Below are 26,022 nucleotides of genomic sequence, written 5' to 3'. Positions count from 1 at the left end.
TGGCCTGACACAGATCCCCAATGAAATTGGGGTTGGTCTGGTTTGCTGCGGGGTTAGAGAGGGAATGCAGGCATGCTTGCCTGGCTTAACACATCTCGCCTTTCCTCTGGTCTCCGCAACCTTAAATTAGCAAAATCTGCGGGGAATCTAGAAGCCCCATGATATAATAGGCAGCCGGGGCAAGCGGTCCAAATCCATTAACAACAACTGGAGTCTCCGAGCGGCCGAGAGCTCCTTCTTGAAGCCCCTCACCCCGGCAAACTCGAACAAATCTCGAGCCGGCGAAGAGGCAGAGGCAAGCCTGAAGTTCTCTCTCCCCGCAGCCCCACTTGGCGCACCCGCCGCGATCTGATGCAGGCCACCTTGAAGCAAAGCGAAGCCGTAGCCAGCCCTTTCGCGTTATCGTCCTTGCCGCGCAACACTCTGGTCTCCGTTTTGGCTTCCTTCTTTGCCATTTAAGTCGAGACTTTTTCGAAGAAAAGAAATGGGGAGGGGAGGGGAGGGGAGGGGAGGGAGTCCGGCTTTGCATTGAGTCTACTCAAGCTATTTGGTCTTCGTTATAGAGGATTAAGAAAAAACAGTAGCCCAACGTAACATATGGGAAGTGGGGTGGCCAAGTTAGCGGGAAAACGTGAAATAAAGAGACAGGTAACGAGTTAATTATCTTTCCAGAGAAGGGAATTAATTCATGCTTGGGTGTGATCTCTTCACACACAAAGGTGGGAGCGGAGGAAAGCTTGACACGGGAATTAGCGAACCAGGGTGGATGAATGGGGATGCAGGCACCCATGGTGCCAAGGAAACACCTGTAACCCGGAGTTTTGTTTACCGGAGCCGAGTGGTAAAGACAAAAAAGGGGTGGAGCGGGAGGGTTGCCCTCTTTCCTATGTCTTCTGTAACTTAACCCAAATCTAATCAGGGAAAGAGGTGGGGCACACCACACTGCCTCTGCTCACTTTTAGTGCCATAAGGAAACACACATGATAAAATAATTCTGACATACTAAGTTTGAGGAATTAAAAGAGAGAACCATGCCCACACCTGGCTAAGACTTTAAGGTCCCAATATGACTAGAGGAAAAAATATATACCGCTGGACCTGTGAATTTTAACATTATACAATGTCAATACACTATCTAAACAAAATCATTCTGTTCTGCTCTCCCAGTTCCTTCTATCCTAATTGGTCACTTTTCTCAGTTTTAGAGGACAAGGAAAATTCCTTTCCAAACAGCCAGTAAAAACATTTTTAAATGTGTTCCTCAGACAATACACACTCACCCTTTCCTCTCTAATCAGTTATATATAAAGCTATTTTAATATGAAAAATATTCATTTCAATTAGCAGCCTATTTGATCAGCAATTAGAAAAAGTTAATCTGACATGAATCCCTTTAAAAAGGGAGGGGGAGAACTCTTTAAAATTATTTAGCAGAGAAAGAGAAAAATGTAGCTTCACTTTATATAATTAAACATTTTATTTAATAAAATACCATTTCAAATTGATTTAGAAGTAGCTGTCAATAATACCCTTATCAATACCTAAACTTCACTAGGCTCTTATTATGACTATAAATTTCACCCCAAAATGTCTCTATGTAGTAATTGTTCTGTAATGTTTGTTGATGCAACTTTGAAGCCTCCGTTCAAGAATTCTAGCATATGTGTAGAGACAATGGTCTTTCCTTGAAATCTTCCATAAACAGTGCTGATCATTTCTTTTGCAGAGCTGTTGTGCTGATATTCCCTTTTAATCATTTCCAAACCTACAGCATGAGCAATTGCCAGGAAGACATTCAGACTTCATCTGCTAGGGAGGGAGTTCAACTGAACTTGCATGCATCATATAAATACATGTGTAAAGAAAGATAATTCTTAGCAGTTCATGTATTCCTTAATTCACTTGCCTACTAGGGAAACATAGCCATATATAAAGCATGGCGGAATATCAGACAGCACAAAGTTTATTTGGAAGGAAAATGCATCCATCAGGGGAAAGGGTCATTGTGGCTTATCTGATGTGGAGAATTCTCATGTTTACTTTTAGTCAATAGGCCTCAGTTATAGAATGTACTTCATCCATGCAGTTACAGCTTTTATACTAACTATTGTAGGATTCTGTATAGGAGCAGGAAGAAGCGCAGATTTGCAACAGAATATAAAAGGGCAAGTAACAGTGTCCAGTACAGATTAGCACCTCAAGGACTAGATGCATTTTAGGAAAGTCGTAACGAAGAAAAAGAATTAGGTAGTAAGATTCAGCGGAACAAAGTGACACCCACAAGATGGCTACCTTTTCAGGCTCTGCCTCTGATTGTTCCTAATTTTTACATTTGAATTAATGTAAGGAAGTTGATCAGGAAATCAAAAAGGAGGGGAGAAGGGAGGTTATCTACCCTTATATTTGTGTCTGTATGAATACAAAATATGTATTATTTATTTTACATTATCATAAGTGTATAATAAAAGGTGCAATGCTATATATATCACTCAATCTGTTAGCCTCGCTCCACACCTCTTGTCTGATGTTTATAGTGGCAAACTATCAGTAGAAGTGCGTGTCTGTGTAAAAGAGCAGTGCTTTAGGAAAGAAGCTTGAATAAAAGAAGATAGCAGGAAGATTACATCACCTCCCTCTTTTTGAAAGGGGAGAAAAAAGGGGGTTAATAGTACTGCTTGGCTCTTTTGTTAAATATATATTTGCATATCTGATCTGAGGAACTCATCTCATCCTTGCTCAAACCTACAATTATGAAACATGCCTCTCCCCCATTTCTTTCTTTCTCTCTTTTAAAGTATTCTAAGGTTTGTATGTGGTGAATTCTTTCCATAATACATTTTCTAAGCTAGGAAAAGGGCTAAATACAAATGGATACATCTCAATGAGTTAATATTAATCATCATCCACTGAACAGCTATAGATAACAACAGTAAATTGTGTGCATGTGAGGAGAGACAGAGATCGCACATGTTTATAAAAAACCATTAAAAAAAAAAGAGGTGAAAAGGTTACACTCTGAGTTGACACTGCAAAAGAAAACAAAGGCAACAGTTTAGTTCCAATAGGAAATATAATAAAACCGCCTTTATCTAAAAGCCATCAGGGACAAGGACCCAATGCAAGTTAACAAGCAGGAGCTGATAAGATAACATTTATATGAGGTCAGGAGTCAAATGCCAGTCAAAGGCATTTAACCTCTTAGGTCATCAATAGGAAGAGTTAAAACACAAAGATGGTTATTTATCGTGTTTTCAAAGTACCGGATTGTTGTCACAAGCTTAACAGGATGATTCAACTGATGGGGATTTATTCAAGAAGGACTTTGAGGTTGTTACCATAACAGTCAAACCCCATGCCTATCATTCATCTTTAAAAATAGAGTTCCTTCTGACAGCTATAAATCTTGACCCTCAAGCAGACAAATCAATGACCAAAACGTTAAGGATTGTTTTAAGCCTACACTATACCAGCATGTTCCTAGGCTACTTAAAACGTTAATGATCTGACCGATTTTGCAAAAGAACAAACTAATACAGGACTTTCAGAATAGCAGCCTGTTTCTGTTGAGGAATATATAAAAACACATTTTCAAAAACAAAATTAAACAAAATCTTGCTATAGCAATTATGGACAGCTCGACCCAAAGATTTTTCTGAAATCCCTTTCCATGCATGTCTGACTCAAGATTATTTAACATTATTTAGTAACTCACTTGCCCCCACATCTGAAAAGCCATTATTATTATTATTATTTTCACATATGTTGTCTAAAGAATACAGTGCTGGAACCCCATCAGCATGAATAAATCTACTGTATGTTTAAACCAGTATTTGAGAGATCCCACTGAAAAGAAACAAAAAGGAAATATATAGTCCATTTATCTCAAGAGAGAGGAGGGCAGAGTGAAAACAGGTTGCAAGGCCTTTTTAGGCCTGCTGCTTCCTTGAACCAGGGTTCTCACAAGACATACTAGGTTGATTTCCATGCTTTTAAATATTTATCAGAAGCATTTTCTCACCAGATTCAAATGACACCTGAAGTGCACTCACCTTTATTGACAATTTCAGTTCTGGAAGTCCATTTGCCTCCCGAAAGCCCCCCAAGCAGAACAAAGGCTACAACCCGTTTTCATTCAGTTAATGTTTAGTGGGGGGAAGGGGGGGAAGAGAGAACCCACAGCAACCTTAATCAGCATGCTGATTGCATCGTCAACTAACAAATAATTTACTACTCTGAGCAATGCATTCCATTAAAAGCTCATTAAATTTCCTGTTCTCCAATGGGAGCTTTCGCTTCTCAACTGCATCCTTTGGCTCAGAATTAGCACTTATTCAATTTTCGCAAGAATCTCTCCCCCTTTCCAATCCCCCCCCCCCAATAAATGAACATTTCAGAACCTATAACCATCCAAGGCAGACCAGGGATTGAGGGGACGGTAACCCAAGCAGGTGTACTTTCTCCTCCCTAATCTTAAATACTCATTATTCTGCTGGAGACTATTGGCAGAGCCAGCTTGGCTTGAGCTGTACCATTTCTTAAGGGGCATAAGCAGCAAGGTAAAAACTTCCAGCACAAAGAGGGTTTGATCATGAGTGGAGCATTATCCTGGCTGCACATGATAGTAAGGTCCTTTCTAAGGCTGGATTCTTTGAAATCTGGTCTCAGGCATTGCACCCAATTGGGAAGGCACCAGCATAGCCTACCTCTGGCAATTTGAGTAGGGAAAGGAGTCTTTATGTCTGCAGGGATAAAGGAAGGGAAGGGCATCCATATTTTACCCCCATCTAATAAACTGCACACAATAATTATATTTAATAAGTGAAAGGCAAGGCAATGTCAGCTTCTAAATTAACACGCACTTGGGCCTTGCTAATTGTGCCGGTTGCAAATGTGGGTCATTTTGCATGAGTGACTCTAATATAGGCTACGCTTGCCATCGAGCAGGGTGGATTCCTGATTCCCTTTGCTAATCTTGAAGTCCCTGATTGTGTCAGGTGCAGCCCTGAACGCTTCAGCAGCTGTCTCTTCCTCATCAATGCAAATAAGGCAACTCCTACAATCAAAGCCTCGGGAGCCGAACGCCTGATTGCTAAGGTGAGCCGAAGGCAACTAACACAGAACGCGCGCGCGCGCAGGCCCGCCAGCCAATCAGGCTAAATGACAGGGCCACGGGAATGTCCCGCCAGTTCAAAATTAACCCAAACAAAGGAAGCAGAGCTTGGCTTATTATGGGTGTAGGGGTGCATACACACGAGTGCAAACGTTTGGAAATGCAGAGGCTGAACTTTGTGTTCACAGGGGGGAGCGGGGAAAAGAGAATCTCCCAAGTTCAGTGCCCCTTCTTCACCCCCTCCTCAGGCGCGCGCAGCCAGCAAGCCCCTGTATGCAGAGGGAGGCCTAAACGTCCTCCTGCGATGGGTTTTCCTCCGCAGAGAGCGAGCTTATAGAGCTCAACGCCTGCTGTGGAACAGGTGATTCAACTTGACTTTAGGACTCCGGTGCCATTAGAAAGCTTACCAGAAGGCCTTGCCCTACTATGGGCTGCGTAACAGACAGCAGAAGAGAACCTTGATTCGCCGTAGATGGAAAGCTGTCTTTCTAGTGAGATTCTTTGGGAAGCAAGGCCAGGCCAAGGCTATGCTATTCTGTCTGCGTGGAGTGTTTGAATAATTCTCGTGGAAGCCATTAGGGCCCCCTTCCCCACCTCTGAGCAAAAGATGACCTTTACTTGGAGATACGGGCGGCACTCGCGCTGTTCCACCCTAGTTGGATCAAGCCGCAAACACAACTTGCTTTCGTCTCCAAGCACCGAAGCTTCTAAGGGAAGCAGCTTCCAGCAGCAGCGATTCCGCGAGCTCCCCTTGAAGGCCTTTCAGGAGGAGAGACTTTATGACGGGGCGACTTGGTTGTGTCCGCTCCACACCCCTTCCCACGGTTTCCTTAACCATGCGTGGCTTGGTCCATTTTTATAGCTTCTTACAGCACACTGAATCATGAACTGATCACATGAACTGAGCTTGCATAACCCGCCGGGATAGAAATGTTGATGGTTCGGTAGTGGTTCAGTGTGTCGTTGGGTTCACTGTCTTGGTGTAGAATCCCAGATGTTTGTTTTCTCCAGGAATATGCAGGACTGCTGCCATAGTTTCAGATTTTTCATCGGACAGAGATGCTTTGCTTTTAGTAGTTTCGAGCCAGATCCCACGTTCTCTTGAGGGTGAGAAAAATACATTTGTTACATTTTTTCCCCATCTTATCTAAGAGCTGTTAAGATACAGGAGCCCCGGGAGAGATTAAAGTACAAAACGCTCCCCTACACACACCAATCTCTTTGAAGTCTAATTCAGAATCCTTAGTGTGTTAGTAAAAAAGTTTAAGTGTTCCAATCTTCAGCAGAAATATAATTGGCATTAGCGCTAAGCACTAGTAACAGTATGCTTGTATGCTTGCAAAATACTGTTCAATATTTGCAAATAAGTTGCATGTTGATTCTGCAACACCAGTTCTTTAATTTATACTGGATAACCAAACCATCAAATAAAAGGATGGAAATGAAAAAGTGTATTCTCTGTTTTTGGTGGTGGGAAGTGGGGGAGTTGTTTCCTGAAATAAGCAGACCTCTGCTTGACACCTAAAGTGATGTAAACATTCACCCCTAGTATTTAAAAAAATACATCAAGGTAGGAGAATAAATTAGATTTCTGGGATTCTAATATCCCCACAACTCCCAGCAATTCTGTTTCTGTTATATTCAACAGGCTTTACTGTATGATAAGGAGTAGTTATATTATTTGGGCTTCAAGATTTGGTCAATTAGAGTAATTTATTACCCTTCCTTGATCAATTAGAAAAGTGCCTCCAATGAATTAGCATGTTTTTTATGTAATTTTACATACAAATATTTAGTAAAACTCTCTTTTAATTGAAGACATTTAAGTGACTAATTGCACAGGTTTTAGGAGATTCATTGAATAACTAATTGATTAATCTTTAGAAATAAACTTATGGAAAAATAAATGTTCTGATGGATGGGGTAAAAAGAGAAGGTCTGTTTCCAGACAGACTTTTAGAAAAGTTATGCTAAGGTAACTTAGGACAGGAGTACATTGTTTTGTATTGTAATTTTCATTGGCTGAAATCAAGTGCAATACTGTACAGTGGCACAAAGTAAGCATACTCCTAATAGAATTTAAACAAAATACAGGTTGCCTCTGAGCAAATGGTACAGACCAAGAACTGGTTTGTAGTGCTGGGAAACTGATTCCCAATTCTTTCATATGAGAATACATTCTCAGTTCCTCCTAAGCTTTCTTCATTTTTAGCACCACAGAAAACATATTCATTACTGCTGCTGTTAAACTACTGGAAAGCATTCAGAGATTTTCCACTAAGTTCTGGTCTCTCTTATGCCCATCCAGCTTCTTGTTTTATTACAAATTACAATAGGTTGGCATTCAGATAAGAGGATAGTTTGTCTAGATTTTTTTCCTAAAGGCAGAGTAGAAAAGTAAGCCAATTTAGAATTGCTTAGGCTGGCAATGATATCCAACAGGTTAGATTTATTGTATATGTATTGTGATTTGATGGCTGGGTGTACACAATACATTAGGCTAGGCTATAATGGGATTGGGAGTTTTTGCTCAATGCGTAGTAGGAATCCAGCCATTGTCTTAACATGTAAACTAGGTACAATATATATGTCTAGATTATATCATTTGTGAAGCCCTATTTGCTTGATCTGGAATTGTCTTCCCCTCACTCTCTGCCCATTCTTCTCTAGAACAGGAGGAAATGGCTGGGCTCACACAACATATGTTTACGTAGCTTCTGATTCAGTGTGATATATGAACAGTCAATGTAAATAGTCTAGGGTTAAGTTTGTTGTCCAGGTTCAGCCAGTTGGGTTAATAGTTAACAGTTAATATTTTCTTTGGCAGTTTTTATAAGGCTCATATTTAACAAAAATACTTAACAAAAACTGTATAAAATTGCCCCAATCCACCTCAAGTACAATAATTATAGCTGGACAGCATGTGGAGTGCTGTTAAAGAAAATGCTGTGATAGAACAAACTGTATCACTTCAGACTGCAGGTGCAGAATCTCTTTTTCAAATGCTTCCGTGGAAGCATAACAGGAAGAAGCCTTATTCAGCTCTTTTGTGAGTAATAGGAATTTTTATTTCTATGGGAGAGTATTCAAAAAATGTTAAATATCACCTGCAGTTTGAAATGGACTAATCCAGAGTTAAAAAACCATTGGTGTATAAAGTAGAAATAAGGCCTATACCATATGACAACTATTGTCATATGACTTGTTCTAAATGGATATTAAAAGCAGAGCTTTGGCTTAACTTGACTCTTGGCATTCATTACAATATTTGTAAGCAGTGACTGAATCATATCATTATACAATATGTCATATTTCCTTAACCTTCTTTTTTGAATAAGACATAAGTGGCTCTACTCACAAAATGGGCTGAGCCATAAGGTGATTAACAAACCACAGTGGCTGGGTTCATATGCTGTGCTGTGCTGTGCTGTGCTGTGCCGTGCCGTGCCGTGCCGTGCCATGCCATGCCATGCCATGCCATGCCAGAACTAAATAAATTGCATTATGATTTAGGGAAGAGATACACAACCTGAGGCCCACGTGCAGCTGCTGAAAACATGTGTTGAAGTTCCTAGAGACTTCCAAAAGCTGTTACTAAATTGTCATTTTCAATTATGATGGAAAGAGAAAATGATTAAATACATGATTGGAGAATAATCATTTATGTTATATTTAACTTTTATTAAATGTAAATTAAATTTAGTTTTGTCCTTACCCTGCCCACTGCTTTGTGGAATTCAGGCCCTAGCACACTAGTCAAAGATCAGCTTGTGTGGTGTGCCTCAGCTTGAAAAAAGGTGCATCATTTTGTGGTATTGTCCATCTAATGTGCAAATGCAGCCAGTATCTCCTTTCAGTACTAAGGCATCCATAAGCCAAAATAAGAGCTTGGGGTCAAGACAAACACTCCAAATTTTGTCAAAGCAAGGATAACCTAAAAGGAGATATGGCAAGAAGGGCTTAATTTATTTATTTATTTTACAGCCAAAAGGCCCGAAAAAAGAAGGGCTTAATGATTATTAAGACAGAAAAATGGCACATTTTTGTCCAGCTTCAGAATAGTGATATAGTGAGGATGGAGAAGTGAGCAAGTATGAGTACTGATGTAAAGGCAGTGAGGGAAATGAACATGGGACAGAAGAAAAATGGAAAAGAATTATATGTTTTCTATGTATTTTATCTTTTGGAAAGGAATGACATTTTTATTCAGTCAAAACGTATAAGAAGAGCTACATATTAAAGAATTGGGTAATGTTCAGTGTTTTTATACTTAAAGTTGAATGTGGTAGTAAAATATGTTGTTAGACCTTAATCTGCAATTGTTAGAATTGATTTTGTCTAAATAATACGGCTTTAATTATTACATTTTTGTTTATTTCATCTTCCCCCATCTTATATTACAATCTGAGAATGTGTACTTCAGTAGAAAGTGCATATAATGCAACTGTTTGCAACAATGATGCATTCATAAATTTTCTCGTATAATAAGACATTTTTTCTATTAACATTGCAATCACATGCATACTTTTCTGGATGGAAAGTGTATCTTACTTCTGAGTAAATATACATAGAATTCTTATATGGGAAGTGAAGCAGTCTTGGGAGGTAGGGCTATAAAAATTGAATTAATAACATTTACAGGCAACAAAAATTAAATTGGTAAGTTGCTATAATTCAACTTATGTTATTGTAGTGATAAAATGAGTGTAAACTCTTTGGGAACAAGAATGGAAATTTTTTAAAAATAGAAAAATACTGAGAAAGTAAGACATACTATATATTTCCATTTTTCACCCTTTCCTGTGTCTATGTGTAAAAAATACACACAAATTTGTAAATGTGAGAAGTTCTGGAAATTTTACTCTTTTGTGTATGATGGTTGTGGAAAATGATGAGGAACTGGGCAAGAAAATTTTCCTTTTAATAGTGACCAAAGGCTCTTAAGGAAGAAATATGAAATATGTGAAATGATTATGAGAGGGGGAAAAATCCTTTGAATAATGTATAAAAAATGTGTTACAGAAAACAAAACTCTTCTCTGGAGACATAATGTATATAGAAAAATTGACATATTATTCTTAATCCAGCGTGGGCATTAATTGATTAAAAAACAATCAGTATGAGAGTTTCTTCAGATTGTATTTTTTTTCCACATACATGCCAGTAACTGAAGAAAGATTCAGAAACATTTCAGGTGGCACATGTGACACATGTCCAAGTTGTTCCCCTCTAGCTTCCTTGCAATAGCATCTGATGAACATAACTTTCACTTTGGAAGAGAAATGGGAATCTATTGCCTTCTAGATTATTACTGAATTTCAACTAACTCATTACAGTATTAGCATGGCATTTGGGGCTAGGGGGTAGTCCACTTCTGCAACATCCAGAGGGCAAAAGGTTTTCTATCCCAATGTAGAATTTCAGTGTATTTTCCTTGCTATCTAGCAACGTAGGTAATCTAGATGTCTGGTTCACAGGATACTTGAATTTTGAAAAGCTTTCTGAAATGCTAATTACAACTGTTTAAATCCTAATGAATATTCCATATTTTTATCTTTTATTCTTCAAAATTTTGCTGGATTATTTTTAAAGCAAAACAAAGCTGACCAACTCTTGTAGTTGATTAAACTGAATTGTGCTGGTTTTTGCTTCATCCTCATTTTAAAAGTGTTTTCAGTGATTGCAATTAAAAAGTTTTAAATTGTCTAGGTGAGGATTTTACATAAATTAAATAGATGTAGTAATTTATTAAATTGAGAAATGAAAACATTATAATGTATACTGATCTGAAGTGCCAACTGGTACAAAAACACCTTTTGCTAAGTTCCGTGATACACAAGCTTTACTTTTCGAAAGTGAAAGTTTCTGCATAATAACCAGGGAACTGTCTTCTAATAGAAAATACTATTTTTTATTTTTTCAACTCCAGCGGAATGTTGGAAAGAAATTAAGTAAACAGGCTCCAGATTTTGTCCATTTTTTAGCAGGTAAGATATCTGAAAAAAATAGAAAGGGGCCAAATTTACTGTGACAAGGGAAACCAACAAAAGAAAGATTGAGTTTGATAGTAGATCAGATTCAGTCAGGGCCTGTGAAAAAAAAAATCCATTGTGCACCTATAGAAAGAGGCAGTTGGGCAGTGACTTGGAATGCTGCTGACTGTCCCATCTCTCCTCTCTCCCCTGCCTTTCCAGGCACATGGCCTGGTGTGTCGCTATTAAAGGGTAGAAAAAAATCCAGAGGCAATGCTGTGCATGTTTTCCCTTCCTTGTTAAAACTGAACTGAAAATGTAGCACATTATGGTTTGACTGTCTTTTTGTTATGGATTTAAGGTTCACACCATATACAACTTAGAGTTGAATGAAGGACAAAACCAGGATTTTGAGATGAGTCTAGAAAGGTGCTTAAAACTAATAAGCGCCTTGCTGGGAGAGAACTACAGAGAAATACACTCTGAACATTTCACACCCAACAATGACTCAAGTGGCTACTTTTGGTATCATTTGAAGTTTCCAAACTGGCTTCAAAGACAGCTCCACATATCATTAATTACACTAACCCAGTCTGGATGTAGTAAGATTACCAAGATTCTATCTACTTTTCCCAAAGTTATAAAACCTGGCTAATATAATGCCTTGTGCTTTCTCAGACAGTGCCAAATCTAAAAGGAACCTTCACCTTCAGACGTATTCCTTCAGGGAACAAATTTTGTCCAGCAATAATTGAATATATTCCTCCAGATCAGCAGGTTTTTTAATCCAGGGTATGTACATCTGAACTGGGTTAGATTTCAGCTTGTTCATTCTCATCCATCCAAACTACTTTCAAGAACCTAGATGCAAACCAAGCTTGGTCAGGAACCATGTTCTGAGAACCAACTTTTGTTGAGTTTTCTTAGAAATCTTCATTCTGCTATTTTTACATATGCTGAAACCTATGTAAAAAACCTATTTTTACATAGACGAAACCTTCCAGGCTTGCTCTAGTTTAGTCTTCTGTATTTATCTTTCTTCACATAAATATATGGCATATGGATTACATAGGAACCACATGGCTACAAATCAAGATATATAACTATATAATAACACTGGTAACAATATAGTGACACTAGTCAGGAGTTCCTCTGTCACTGTGAATTAATATGTGGAAAACAGAAATACAGTTTTGCATTTATCTATATGGTGACACCACTCCCAAACTTTGGATGGCTTTTCTCAGTGGTTTCAGGTAAATTCTAAATATTGAATACTGTGCAGCCTCATAAGCCTGTAACTCAAGAAATTTATGCATCTATATGTGTGTTTTTAATGTGCCATGAATAATAATAGTAATAGTAATAATAATTTCTTCTACAGTATTATTTCTAACAATTATTACAAAGTAATTGTTTTCAGCAATTACTACAAAGTAAATGAGATTTTGGTGATGTCCACATGCACTGGTTATCATTACTTAGTTCGACTGCTATAATATACTTTTTGTGGGTTTGCTTTTGGAGATGATATGGAAGCTGCAGCTGGTACAAAATGCAGGAGCCAGACTCATGTTGGGACAATGCTGCCAGGCCAGAATAACACTAAGTTTGATATCACTGCATTAGTTGCTAAGAGGCTTTCACACCCAATTCAAAGTGCTGGTCAGTACTTTTAAAGCCTTTTACAGTACACCGTGATATACTGTATCAAGCAACACCTTGCTGAAATCAGATCTGTACATCTGGCCTACTGACAGTCCCCTTTCTTGAAAGGTACATGGTATATGGACCAGGCAATAGGCATTCTTAGTGGCAGGCCCCATTCTATGGAATACTTTACTCAGGAAATATAAATGACTCCTCTTGGCATTTTGCAAACTAGCTAATGTAATGTTGTTTCAGTGGGATAATTTATTTGGTGTCTGAGAGGTATTTGTTTATTAGCATTTTTAATAATTGTATTTTTCTCTTCTTTTTTGTATATGACGTGTTTACTCTGCCTGGAATCCTTACTGAATGGGGCAGGCTGTAAATATTGTAATTAAGTAAATATATTCATTACTTTGTGTTGCAAGTACAGTTTTGCAGAGATTTCACTGTTTCTTTGGAAAATGGGAAAGAACAATTGGCATTTTAATTTTAAACATCTTCCTGTTAATGAAATTTTCTCAGGCTCTGGAATGACTCATCCCACCTGGGTTGACCAATTAGCTGATCTTAGTAGGAGCTGTGAATGGATTTTCTTAGAGGAAAGATGCAGAAAAGTGCTATTTTTTAAAATAGCGATAAAAAAAGGTGAGTTATGTCTGCTGGACTTAGCTCATGTATTTTTTCTTGAAACCAGCCCCCCAGCCAAATCAAGCTGAAAATTTCAGCCACGCCCACTTCAGTGATACCGTGATAATTTCCAGAGACTCTTGGAAGCCAAAGAAGTTTTTAAAATTAATGCATGGCCTCCAGCTACAAAATTTTGCCTTTGGAGAAAAATACATTTGAGAGTTCCAATAACTGACTTCACATAATAGGCTAATAGTGGAAACAGAAATACTTCAATGCTGAAATTTCTGTTTCAGCTATTTAGCATTTTTGCACTGCTAAAAACATGTTATTGATGAAGAAATGTAACAGTGACATAGTTTTACTATATTTGTCTTTTTTCCCAAAGAAGTTATCTCTTACGGTTCTAATATCATATGTATATGGATCTTCAGAAATGGGGCTGTTTTCCAAGAGATAAGCCTCTCAACTCTTAGGGAAGTCAGGTCATATTTTTCCTTTCCTTTCTATATTTTAAACTGCTACATTTGTCCTTAATTCAGAGTTTTGTCAGAGGTTCATACTTATTTCTCAAATTTAATTCATAATGATAATTGACATAAATACTTTTGATTTTACATTCTAGTCTTTTTTCAAGCTGAAAATATGTTGTAGCTATAAAATTAAACAAAGTAAAATATTGCCTGTTTTTGTTTTCTGGAAGGGCTCCTATGCTTCTAACAGTTTGATAAACAGTTGTATTTGTATAATTTGTGCTTCATCAAAAATGTTTAATTCAGCATCAAGGGCAACACTGGATGAAATACTTTGCTGCTGGATATGATAGGAAAAGTGGTCAAGGAAAAGAGCGGAAATTGCTTAGGTAAGGAAGGTTTTGCTTACTTTCTCCTTCCTTCCTTCCTTCCTTCCTTCCTTCCTTCCTTCCTTCCTTCCTTCCTTCCTTCCTTCCTTCCTTCCTTCCTCCCTCCCTCCCTCCCTCCCTCCCTCCCTCCCTCCTTTTTTAAACATGAAAACAAGGTAGAGATAGCTATAAAATCTATATACTACTAAAACTCTTGTGTCTGTAACCTTCAACTGGGAAAAACAGTGCATCATAGGGCAACAAGTTTTGAACCAAGGTACCTCAAATGGGCTAACTTATAGAATGCATCCAAAATCCAGGACCCATTACTCCCATGGCACTGAAATTTGGGGCCACTTCAGCACTGCTGCACCATAACAGTCAGCCCAGGTCATGTGATCATCATGGGCGTATCCCCAATCTCTTTCCCACCTTCCTCTGTCCCCTACTCTCAGTCGGATGATGGCAAGGCACAATGGGTAAGTGGTGATTGGCTGCTTTGGAAATGAGGCAGAAATTTGAAATCTCTTAGTGGCAGTGGGCGTTGAGGGAAGGATGAGAGAGTGACCTGGATGCCTGCTAGTGAGGTAGGGCTGGCTGGGGGGCACAGTGGTCGACAGTCGAGCCCTTTTCCTCCTTCAAAGGAGGGGGCCCTTGGAACACACCACAATGGGGAGTGGGGGTACAGTTTTCCTCATGGTCTGTGGCTTCCTTTGTTCCACTTCCTCCCAGAAAAGTGGCAGGTAGTTCTGTGGGTGAGACTAGGAGGAGGAGGAGGAGGCTTAACTAGGGGTCTCCTGAAGATTGTGAGGGGAGGGCAAATGGTGAAAGCCTGTATTATAGGAGGGAGGAAGATTTCTGAGACTCCCTGCCAGCTTTCCACAAGCAAAGTCAATGGAGAAACTGGCAGCAAGTCATTAAGTTGCTCAAATTCTCACTGCTTTTTTGCCCCTGGTCATTCTGTTTCTCTGTTTAGGTAAAGAAATATCTCTGAAACAATGACCCAATGGGTCACAGGTTGTCTAGTATGTCTGCATGTGTGTGTGTATATATATAGATGAGCCAACAAGTCTGTTTTGCAATGTGCAGTGTGAACTAGGCTTTTAGCTGGTCATTTATAGCAAGTAAGAATCTAGGGTGAGGATGAAAGTTACTTACACTTTTTTTCTAATTATACAAATGACTGACATTGCTAAATGAGGGCATCTGGACAAGAAAAGTGCAGCAGTGGACAAGCAACTTTTGTGAATGTATGCATTATATTTTATATCATCAAATAATAAGAGTCATTGAGCAGTGTTAAAACATTATAAAAGTATAAAAATACCATTAAAATGATATAGCTGCCAGGTGAGCCTTACTGAGGATGATACTTTGTTATCTCCAAACATAACTGGAAGAAATAAGTAGTTAAAGTGATTATAGAAGTTGTTTATTCTAATGAAATCCTAAATTCAGAAGCACCACTGAAGTTAGTGGCATTTAGTCTTAGGCAAGTGATACTGTTTCTATACAATGTAAAAACAATAAACATTTTCATTAAATTAGATGAATGGATGTACTATAGCAAAATAGCTGCAGATTATTTTAGGACAGTTGTGCTGAAATTCCTATTTTTCCAGTTGTTATTTAATAATTCTTCTCTTCTGACCCTTTGTGAGTCATGATATCAGTTCACCACGAGTGTGTATCAGAAACTGCTTTTTTGAGTTCTTGAAAGCCCATGCTTGAGTAAGTAGTAATATCTAGCCATCTTGTCTTTTACTGGCTCTTTTTCAATTGCCTTCAGCTTTTCTAAGCACCAGAATCTTCTCCAGGGATTCTTGCTTTCACATTATGTATCCAAAATATTTAAGCTGTAGCTTAATTTTTGGTACTTCCACTGACCAATCTGATTTTACTTATTCTAGTACTGGATAATTTGTTCTAATAGTTCAAGGTATTTTCAAGAGTTTTCTCCAGGACAATTCAAAGGCATCCATTTTTCTTCATTCAAAGATGTTGATATTTCTTTTTTAGTACAAGTGATTAATTAACAAAGGTACAGTTGCTAGGCCACCAAAAATGCTATCTGCTTTGCACTTTGCACTTTACCAGATCCTCAGCTTAGCTCAGAATCATATATATACTTATATGGGAAAGAGGCCACTAAAAATGGGAATTTCTCAGAAAATCAGTGCTATTAGTCAAGGTGGCTATATGTTACCTCCAGGATTAGAGAGTATACCCCTATATATTTGCTATTATCCTTTCCTCCTGTCCTGGGCTAGAAACTGGGCTAGAGTTCAAATGGTCTTTTAGTCTGATCCAAAAGAACCTTTTCATTATTCCTTCAGAGTACATTTGTATAGGTTTGCACTGTCTGTGAATTAACTGGTTGGATTATTTAAAAAAATGTGGATGCTTTTCCCCACTTCAAAATGATTCCAATTTCTATTGTATGAATATTTAATTAATGTGTAAATTGATTTTACAAATTAATCAGCAAATAATTATTTAATAAACCTCATTTGAGGAAATGAGTTTTTAGAACTCATAAATTTTGTTGAAATTCCCAGAATTATTAGTGCCATAGGATACCTGCAAAACGCTAACTGAAAAATCAAAACCAATTGCTATTATAATCTTGTGGAAGTGTCCAGAAAGACACACAGAAATTTTATGCAAATCTTTCAGTGATAAATTAGGGTTTTGAGACTGATTTGAACTATGTCTAATTTGTGCTACTCTTGCATAATCCAAAGGGCCTCTGGATATCACTTAAGAGCCAGTTCTAACAATGGAGAAGAGATATGCTGCTTGGATAATGGTAAACGTTCAGGCCACTATGGCTGTTCTGCTAACAGTGGTCTATCAGCAATGGGGCAAAGTAGCACCTGTTAGGAACGCCTTAAACCACAGATGATTGCATGTCATCTGTAGAGGGGAGCTGCTTTAATATATTTCTGATAGTCCTGCTTGCCCACTGAAATATCCAGAGACTATCTTTTCAATCTGCATTTCTACTATTTATGTGCTGAGCAATGTAAGCCAACAGGGCTTAAGAAATGGTGGTAGCTTTGCCATGCCTCTCTTCCAATTTGAGGTTCCAACTCAAAGCTCAATAAATTAAAATGATAGCTTAAACTATTACCACCACCACCACCACCACCAAAAAAATCCCAGAGCCACAATTCCCAGTTGGTCTTAGCCCAGGCTATGGTTTATACATCTGAAATGTCAGGCTTAATATATATTTAATAGCTATAAAGAAGTGTTGGGCTGCCAGAGGATTTGTATCCAAGGATCTGTATGAAGTAACAACTGCAGAATAATTATGTCTTTTGCTATTTGTGCAGATGTGGTACTTTAAAGGCATACTCAATTGCAAGTGCCAATTTATGCAGTTAATGACCCCATGTGAATCCCATTGGACTACAGACCCATTGCTAGTCTCATACATTCCTGCAGGTAATCAAACCTACATGCCAGTTTAGCAAAGTACTTAATAACTTGTGAGATCTGTCTTTATCTATTTACTTCTCTACCTACCTAGATACCTAACAAAATTGTAATGGTTTGGTTTTCAGCAGAATAGTAATTTGCCATCAAGATTACTAGGTTTTCCTTCCCCTAGTATTCCTGTAGTCCTACAGCAGTCACTACTATATTCCACATTTCATCTTTTTTTTTTTCAGTCCCAGTTGTTTGAAAACTTTTGTTCAAACAATTGGCTCCCATAATTATCTCTTTATTGAAAGGTTTCCTAAAATATCTTTAGCAGGGCCAAGGAACCTATGGCTGAAAAACCAGATGGGTAATTATATTAGTTTCATCTTCAAGTGTTATAATACTATGCTACTTTAAATTAGCAGGCTTGTGTGTTCTATACAGTGGGGCAAAAAAGTATTTAGTCAGCCACCAATTGTGCAAGTTCTCCCACTTAAAAAGATGAGAGAGGCCTGTAATTTTCATCATAGGTATACCTCAACTATGAGAGACAAAATGGGGGAAAAAATCCAGAAAATCACATTGTCTGATTTTTAAAGAATTTATTTGCAAATCATGGTGGAAAATAAGTATTTGGTCAATATCAAAAGTTCATCTCAATACTTTGTTATATATCCTTTGTTGGCAATGACAGAGATCAAATGTTTTCTGTAAGTCTTCACAAGGTTTTCACACACTGTTGCTGGTATTTTGGCCCATTCCTCCATGCAGATCTCCTCTAGAGCAGTGATGTTTTGGGGCTGTCGCTGGGCAACACGGACTTTCAACTCCCTCCAAAGGTTTTCCATGGGGTTGAGATCTGGAGACTGGCTAGGCCACTCCAGGACCTTGAAATGCTTCTTACGAAGCCACTCCTTCATTGCCCGGGCGGTGTGTTTGGGATCATTGTCATGCTGAAAGACCCAGCCACGTTTCATCTTCAATGGCCTTGCTGATGGAAGGAGGTGTTCACTCAAAATCTCACGATACATGGCCCCATTCATTCTTTCCTTTACACGGATCAGTCGTCCTGGTCCCTTTGCAGAAAAACAGCCCCAAAGCATGATGTTTCCACCCCCATGCTTCACAGTAGGTATGGTGTCCTTTGGATGCAACTCAGCATTCTCTCTCCTCCAAACACGAGGAGTTGAGTTTAGACCAAAACATTCTACTTTGGTTTCATCTGACCATATGACATTCTCCCATTCCTCTTCTGGATCATCCAAATGCTCTCTAGCAAACTTCAGGCAGGCCCAGGCATGTACTGGCTTAAGCAGGGGGACATGTCTGGCACTGCAGGATTTGAGTCCCTGGCGGCATAGTGTGTTACTGATGGTAGCCTTTGTTACTTTGGTCCCAGCTCTCTGCAGGTCATTCACTAGGTCCCCCCATGTGGTTCTGGGATTTTTGCTCACCGTTCTTGTGATCATTTTGACCCCACGGGGTGAGATCTTGCATGGAGCCTCAGATCGAGGGAGATTATCAGTGGTCTTGTATGTCTTCCATTTTCTAATGATTGCTCCCACAGTTGATTTCTTCACACCAAGCTGCTTGCCTATTGCAGATTCAGTCTTCCCAGCCTGGTGCAGGTCTAGTTTTGTTTCTGGTGTCCTTCGACAGCTCTTTGATCTTGGCCATAGTGGAGTTTGGAGTGTGACTGTTTGAGGTTGTGGACAGGTGTCTTTTATACTGATAACCAGGTCAAACAGGTGCCATTACTACAGGTAACGAGTGGAGGACAGAGGAGCCTCTTAAAGAAGTAGTTACAGGTCTGTGAGAGCCAGACATCTTGCTTGTTTGTAGGTGACCAAATACTTATTTTCCACCATGATTTGCAAATAAATTCTTTAAAAATCAGACAATGTGATTTTCTGGATTTTTTTCCCCATTTTGTCTCTCATAGTTGAGGTATACCTATGATGAAAATTACAGGCCTCTCTCATCTTTTTAAGTGGGAGAACTTGCATAATTGGTGGCTGACTAAATACTTTTTCCCCCCACTGTATGTTAACTTTTAAAATAACTTTCATTCTCTTATACCTATGTTATTTAATCAGAGGGCTTTGAAATACTATCTTTTCTGGAGCTCCAATTCATGGGAACATTCCACAATGTAAGAATTTCTTATATGTTCCATGTATAGTGTAACACAGAACTAAACAGTTGAGATGATATTTACAAAGCAACTTAACTGAGCCTATTCTAAAATAGACAAAAATATTAGATTTTTAAAAATCAGAGTTTATTCCAAAGATGATACTTGTGTTAAATGCCAGTGAAAACAATCAGCTTCATTTATCTGTTCTCTATGTAACAAATACTGTGCCTGATATGCAGAGCACAAATATTCAGAATTTTACCTTAGGTTTACTTTAGATTCATATTAAGGAACACCAGGGCATAGCTCAAAGTGCTGAATACTTTTTTTTTTTTTGCTTTTCTATTAACCTCACATTCTAACTAAATATCCTGCATGAAAACCTGAGCCAGATTCATCACTGGTGTAATTGCTGAAGTCAACAAATCTGCAGCAGGCATGATTTTTCTTTCAGAATTAACAACCTTGTCTTCCCATAATCAGCATGCATCAAGAAATATTCAAGGTTTCTTCTATTTCAACTAGAGCAAATAGTCAGTGATATAAATAGGACTCTCAAAGATATACCGTGAGTAATAAGTACAAACAACAAAAATCCTCACCAGTTTTATTCTATGATCACACAACATTACTTCCAGATAATGCTACTGAAGCAATGACAGATTTTTACTATTAGGTATAAACAATACATAATGAGCATCTATGGGACACTGCACAACTCCCATCAGTAAGAAAAGACCTTCATAATTCACATGTTGGTTTACCACTTCAGTTTATTTAACTCTGTTATTAGGTAGCAATTGTGTCCTCTGCTGGAAGTGGCAAATGCAGGTTTCCAAGGCAGCAAAAGCATAAAGGGGTCCCACCTGAGTATTTTCAAAAGGTTTTTGGAAAAGATAATGCATTATGTATATGCACAGGTATTCTAGCATTATTGTGGAATCAGTGGCCAGTACAGGTAAAAGCAAAGAGCTAATAGTGTAGATGACACAGGTTTGAATGACCCCTGAAATCTGATGTTTTAATTAATGAGTTAGTCTCACTTTAGAGGATGAGATGGAAAAATAGTAAATCCATCATATTATCTCAATTTCCCACTCTGAGTCTTGCACTAAAGGTCTTTCAGCATGAGAAAAAAAAAATGTTCCTTTAAGTTAATGCACTGATACTCATCCTAGGGTCTCCCCTTCCCCATTTTGATTCAGAGCTCTTTATGCATACATCTGAATATAACAAAAAACAAGCATTATAAATGTGAAATACAGGGTTCATATAAATATGAATACAGGTTATATGCATAAGGGGTGACATCGTTTCAAGTTTTTGCAGACCAGTGGAAGAAAACAGTACATTCTTAGCAATATAGCTTATAAGTTTCCTTAGGAATTTACTATTCAGTTTGCATCTGTGGCATTTTCATAGAGTTTTTGAAGACTACTGCTGTCAGGTTGTTAACTCAGTCCTGAATCTCACACCATATTGTAGTTAATTTGTTCATTTTAATTTAATTTAAGTTATTTATATGTCATATTTATATGGCTGCCCATCTCACAAAAAGTGACTCTGAGCAGCGTACAACAATTAAATAAAATAACAAATGAATAAAAACAATCATTATAAAAAGAAAATAATGAAAACTTCAATTTAAAAAAAGAACAAACTTTAGATTTTAAAATAGACAAATCCCACAGAGAGATGTAATTCCCTTTGAAGTAATGATTAATTTTCTAATTCTGCTTCTGATCTCTGGAATTTGAAATGAAATTCTTGTAGACTTACACACGTTCCTGTTTATGCTTATTTTGTTTGGCAGAATCATCATTTTAATTGTCTTACTCCAGTTTTGAAAAAGTAATAATTTATATTTCATATTTCATTTATATTACTATCTTCTATAACTCTTTAAGTACTTGCAAATGAAAATACATGTTATATAAAATTACTCATTAGCCTTCAGAGATGTGCACAACAAACTTATTGCAATTTTGTTAGTTATAATGACATCAATGCTACCTCATGGGCTGTACACTATGAGTATCTTTAAAAGTCATAAAGGGACTTTACTGAGGATGAAGAATTTCCTTATGAAAAATCAGTACAGTGCAATATCTATGCTCAGCCACATCCTTGCTAGTTCCATAAAGTAAAAATTGGTTACAAAATATATACTGACAAACAAGGAGAAAAGAACAGTGATTGTATTTTTTTATCATAAAAACCAAGGTGTTATATTGTAGTCCTAAGGGTTCAATGTTTATTGTACTAAAGATTTTATTTATATTGCAATTGCAACTGATTTCTGCAACCATATTGGCTAGTCTGCACTGAACTCAATGGGAGTCACTTATTGCTGACAAAACATCATAGGGCATGCTGTCTGTAGCTAGTGATCTATTTCTCAGTAACACAACTATACCATTGAGCTAAACATTTTCACACAAAAAATGTGGAATAAATTTGAACTTAAATAATAGAAAAAGAGATTGTATCTTTTCACTGGAAATCTGTCTAGACCCCTACTGATAATGCTTGTTTTACAGGAAATATATTGGTGAAACAGATCAAAATCCTGACTACCTAGTTCAGGTCAAAATGTGACTATTTGGTGTGCATCTGGATTGCTTCGAAGATGGCTTGTTTCAGTATATTTTACTAGCAAATTATGAAAAGTGCGAAATCAGACATTTTTTTCTGAAAAAGCAAGTGATTCATGAGACAAATCTATGATTATAGGATCATACATACTCCCCTGTAGCTGTAAATCATGTGAGAAATCAAGAAAGTTCTTTTAAAATTATGTTATTTCTCACCATTGATACAGTATATGTTTGAATATCTTTCAAAACCATAGGACTCATAGTTCTGGAAAACGTATTTGTTCTCTTTCAGATTTTCTGAATGTTTATATATCTTTGCCAGTGAATATTCATGTAGATCTTACTGATATATAAAGGGAGACTGAGTGAACAAATAGCACTAAAGTTTAGTGTTTCATTTATTTCATAAACACATTAATCAAGCATCCTTACCTGTATATCTATATTTCCCTATTTTCTTTAGCAATAGGGAAAGAATAAAGATAAATTACATGTGCAATACTATATATTCTTTCCCAACACCTGCTTTTGAAAAAAAGATGAATTTGGGAAGAAAAGATCCAATCAGTTAATCACAGAAATGCTCTAAACCTTTGATACAGTATAGTATGGTAGATGGAAGAAAACAGTATTTTACAAACAGATGATGTAGTAAATATAAGAAAGGTAAACTAAACTGTGCAACTAAATATAAAGCATCCATTAATATATTTGAGTTGGAGACAAGAAGAAAATGTGTTGAACTATGGCCTTTAAATAGCTGTAGCTTTTAAGAAACTGAATATATTTATGAAAAACATTCATGAAAATGTAAACATATATTCCAAAGGCACAATTCCAAATCCAATAAATCCCATACAAGCTTGATTTCATTCACTACTAGTTATCACTTTAACATTTTAAATTTTTGAAGCATAATTTTATCATTTTTCCCACAGCTTTAATTTGACAAAGTTCATTCTGTCAGCAATCTACTTGCTGTACTTGCAATAAGGGGAAAATTATTATGATATATTTTTCATATTTGCACACACCACAATCACAAGACTCTTATGAAAAGGCTGATATAGGAACTACTATGAGAAATTATATGTACAGGTAGTCCTTGTTTAGCGAGTGCCTGTTTAGTGACCGTTTGCAGTTATAATGGTGATGAAAAAGTAACTTTATGAGCAATCCTCACATTTACAACCTTCGCAGGTCTGTAAAACAAGGGAAAGCTGAAGTAACATCAGAAGCACAGTCACAGTTTCACTCAGCAACCACTTCACTTAACTGAGTTGCCAGTCCCAATTGTGGTCGCTAAATGAGGACTACCTGTCCTTTATGTTGTATTTTATTGATTTATTCTACTTTAGCCGAATCTCAATTTCATTCCATGGCAGCCATATGATGTAGGATAAGTTGACATGCTTCATGGGGATGGGATTGGGAGCTGCAGGCAATACCATATATTGCACAGCCTCAATGTAGATGTTAAAGGCACAGTGTACAGGTAGTCCTCGCTTAATGACTATTCATTTAATAATGGTTCAAAGTTATGATGGCCTCAGAAAGTGCTTTACAACCTGTGCTTGCACTTACAACCATTGCAAACCGTTGCACCACCCCCCACGATCACGATCATGATTTGTGACCTTTTTTACAATGGTTGTTAAGTGAATCACTACAGTCGTTAAGCAACTCATGTGGTCATTAAGCGAATTCTGGCAAAAAAGTCCATTGGAGAAGCTGGATTTGCTTAACAACCACAATTTGCTTAACGACCATTGTAAAAATGGTCGTAAAATTGGGTCCAGTCACATGGCGACTTGCTTAATGACTGCCCTGCTTAACTACCAGTTTTCCAGTCCCTACTGTGGTTGTTAAGCGAGGACTAGCTGTATCTAGAATCAAGCTTTTTACATCTCACAAATTAAAGGATGCTACTGAACACATTAATTTATTCCACATATAGTTTTGGTTATTATTTCTACAATTTGTTTTTAGACACCCTTTAATATTTTTAACAGACTAATCATTGGTATGTGTTATTACACCTGAAAGCTAATATAACATAATGGTTAAGGTGTTGAATTAGGAATGGAGAGATCCTAAAGAGATCCAGATTCTAGTCGAGGGTTTTTCAAACTTGGCAACTGGGAGTTGAAGTTCACACATCTTAAAGTTGCCAAGTCTGAAAAACACTGTTGTAGTCCACCATCAGCCAGAGAAGCTCAGTGGATGATCTGAGGCCAGTCATTCTCTCTAAGGGTTGTTGTGGGGAAAAAATAGGTCTTGTGCTGTTCAGATTTAAGTGCAAAGTAAATGAAATTAGCAGGAATGAATAAATGGAATGAAACAACGGCTGATGTCCCTCAACTTCTGAAAAGGATGGATAGGTGGAAGCAGAAGCATTAACCATTCCACAACATTTTAGCCTGTGAGCCCAAAACAGTGTGATTAGTTTATGACTGTGTTGTGTAAACCCCCAACATTGGCTTCATTCCATAAATTAATTTTGTACCATAATTTCAATTTTGGTTTACATTCAAAAGGTCAGAGATGGAATATAGTCAGCAAAAATATCATGAAACAATGTAGTTTTATTTGTGACTGGATTCACAAGTGCTAAGCTCTTGATGGGACAAAATTATATATATAAAACCAATTATTTGGTGATAAATTCCACCCAGAGTTACTAAACTCCACCGTGGCTAAGCTCCACGTTGAATGTTTTCCAACGATTAATAAGAAGCAAATGTAAATATTATCATTAAACATCATCAGGCAATGTTTAAAAGGATACCCAAAATACAGCAAATACTGGGGGCTTCGTCTGCGTATTCCTAATAACACCACTGCAGACTTTGCTTTTTTCTTTTTCTCATGGATCAGAACGGCTACCTTTCTTCTTCTTCCTCTTCCTGATTTCCTGAAGTGAGCCGACCTCCTGGCTTAATCTGTTGCCAGAGCAGTTGAGGACTGACGAGATTCGCGCTTCCACGGAAGGCTAATCGGAACAGTACTTAATGACTATTCAACAAGCGGAAGGCACGGGCCGCCCTCGTGCCCAACCGTCTTCCGACTCCGTAACTCGCGCGAGACTCCTGGACTCACTAGCACGCCTCCCTCGCGCTCCTTCAACGGCACGAGACACGCCAGCCAAAACTTCCGGGTTCAAGCCGTTTCATGCTAGACGGTGGTTGGTTATAATAACGCTTGCGCGCGCGCCCGCGCGTTTCAGCAGTAGCACCTTGTCGTGCTTTGAGGCGGCTACCAACCTGGCTATCGTTTTCTCCACGGGTTCTTATATTTTCCCGTATTTCTTCCTGTCATACCCATGACCGTTTTAACAATCCACCCACCAATTATCCTTCTGTCTGTGATCGATGAACAGTGCTTTAAAATACGCGCGCTGAAGTCTCAGCGGGACGCGTCCTCATTTTACCCGATTTGTTTTCTCCGTCAGCTACAAAGAACGACTTTAGTGACCTCCAACATCACGTGACAAAAGCCCCCATTATCGTAGTCGCTCGCGCTCTTAATTTCAACAAGCAACGAAGTTCCTAAGTTGCGCCTATTGAAGCAAGTCTTGGAAATAGGTCCTTACAAGCAAATTCTTTTTTTGCTTTTCCCTTGTGAATTCTCTGTGTGGCAGGTTCACCTCTGCCGCA

At 38.0% G+C, this 26,022-nt stretch overlaps 1 long non-coding RNA gene across 2 annotated transcripts; it reads right to left on the bottom strand.

Moving 5' to 3' along the window:
- LOC148213766 (uncharacterized) lies at nt 1-26,022 on the bottom strand. 2 transcript variants are annotated; one of them, XR_015793741.1, is made up of 6 exons: nt 25,155-26,022; nt 14,046-14,175; nt 11,790-11,943; nt 8,826-9,044; nt 8,640-8,704; nt 1-6,210 (listed from the first exon to the last, which is right to left on the bottom strand). It is a non-coding gene; the product is annotated as an uncharacterized LOC148213766 (long non-coding RNA). The 2 variants fall into 2 exon arrangements; XR_015793740.1 differs by lacking the exon at nt 8,826-9,044.

The sequence above is a fragment of the Python bivittatus genome, unplaced genomic scaffold, assembly GCF_059951505.1.
Source record: "Python bivittatus isolate LINGU-HERP-01145 unplaced genomic scaffold, Pbiv_v1 ctg000850_np1212, whole genome shotgun sequence".
Taxonomy (NCBI): domain Eukaryota; kingdom Metazoa; phylum Chordata; class Lepidosauria; order Squamata; family Pythonidae; genus Python; species Python bivittatus.
The sequence above is the reverse complement of the archived record's forward strand: the minus strand, read 5'-3'. Positions and strand labels throughout refer to the sequence as shown.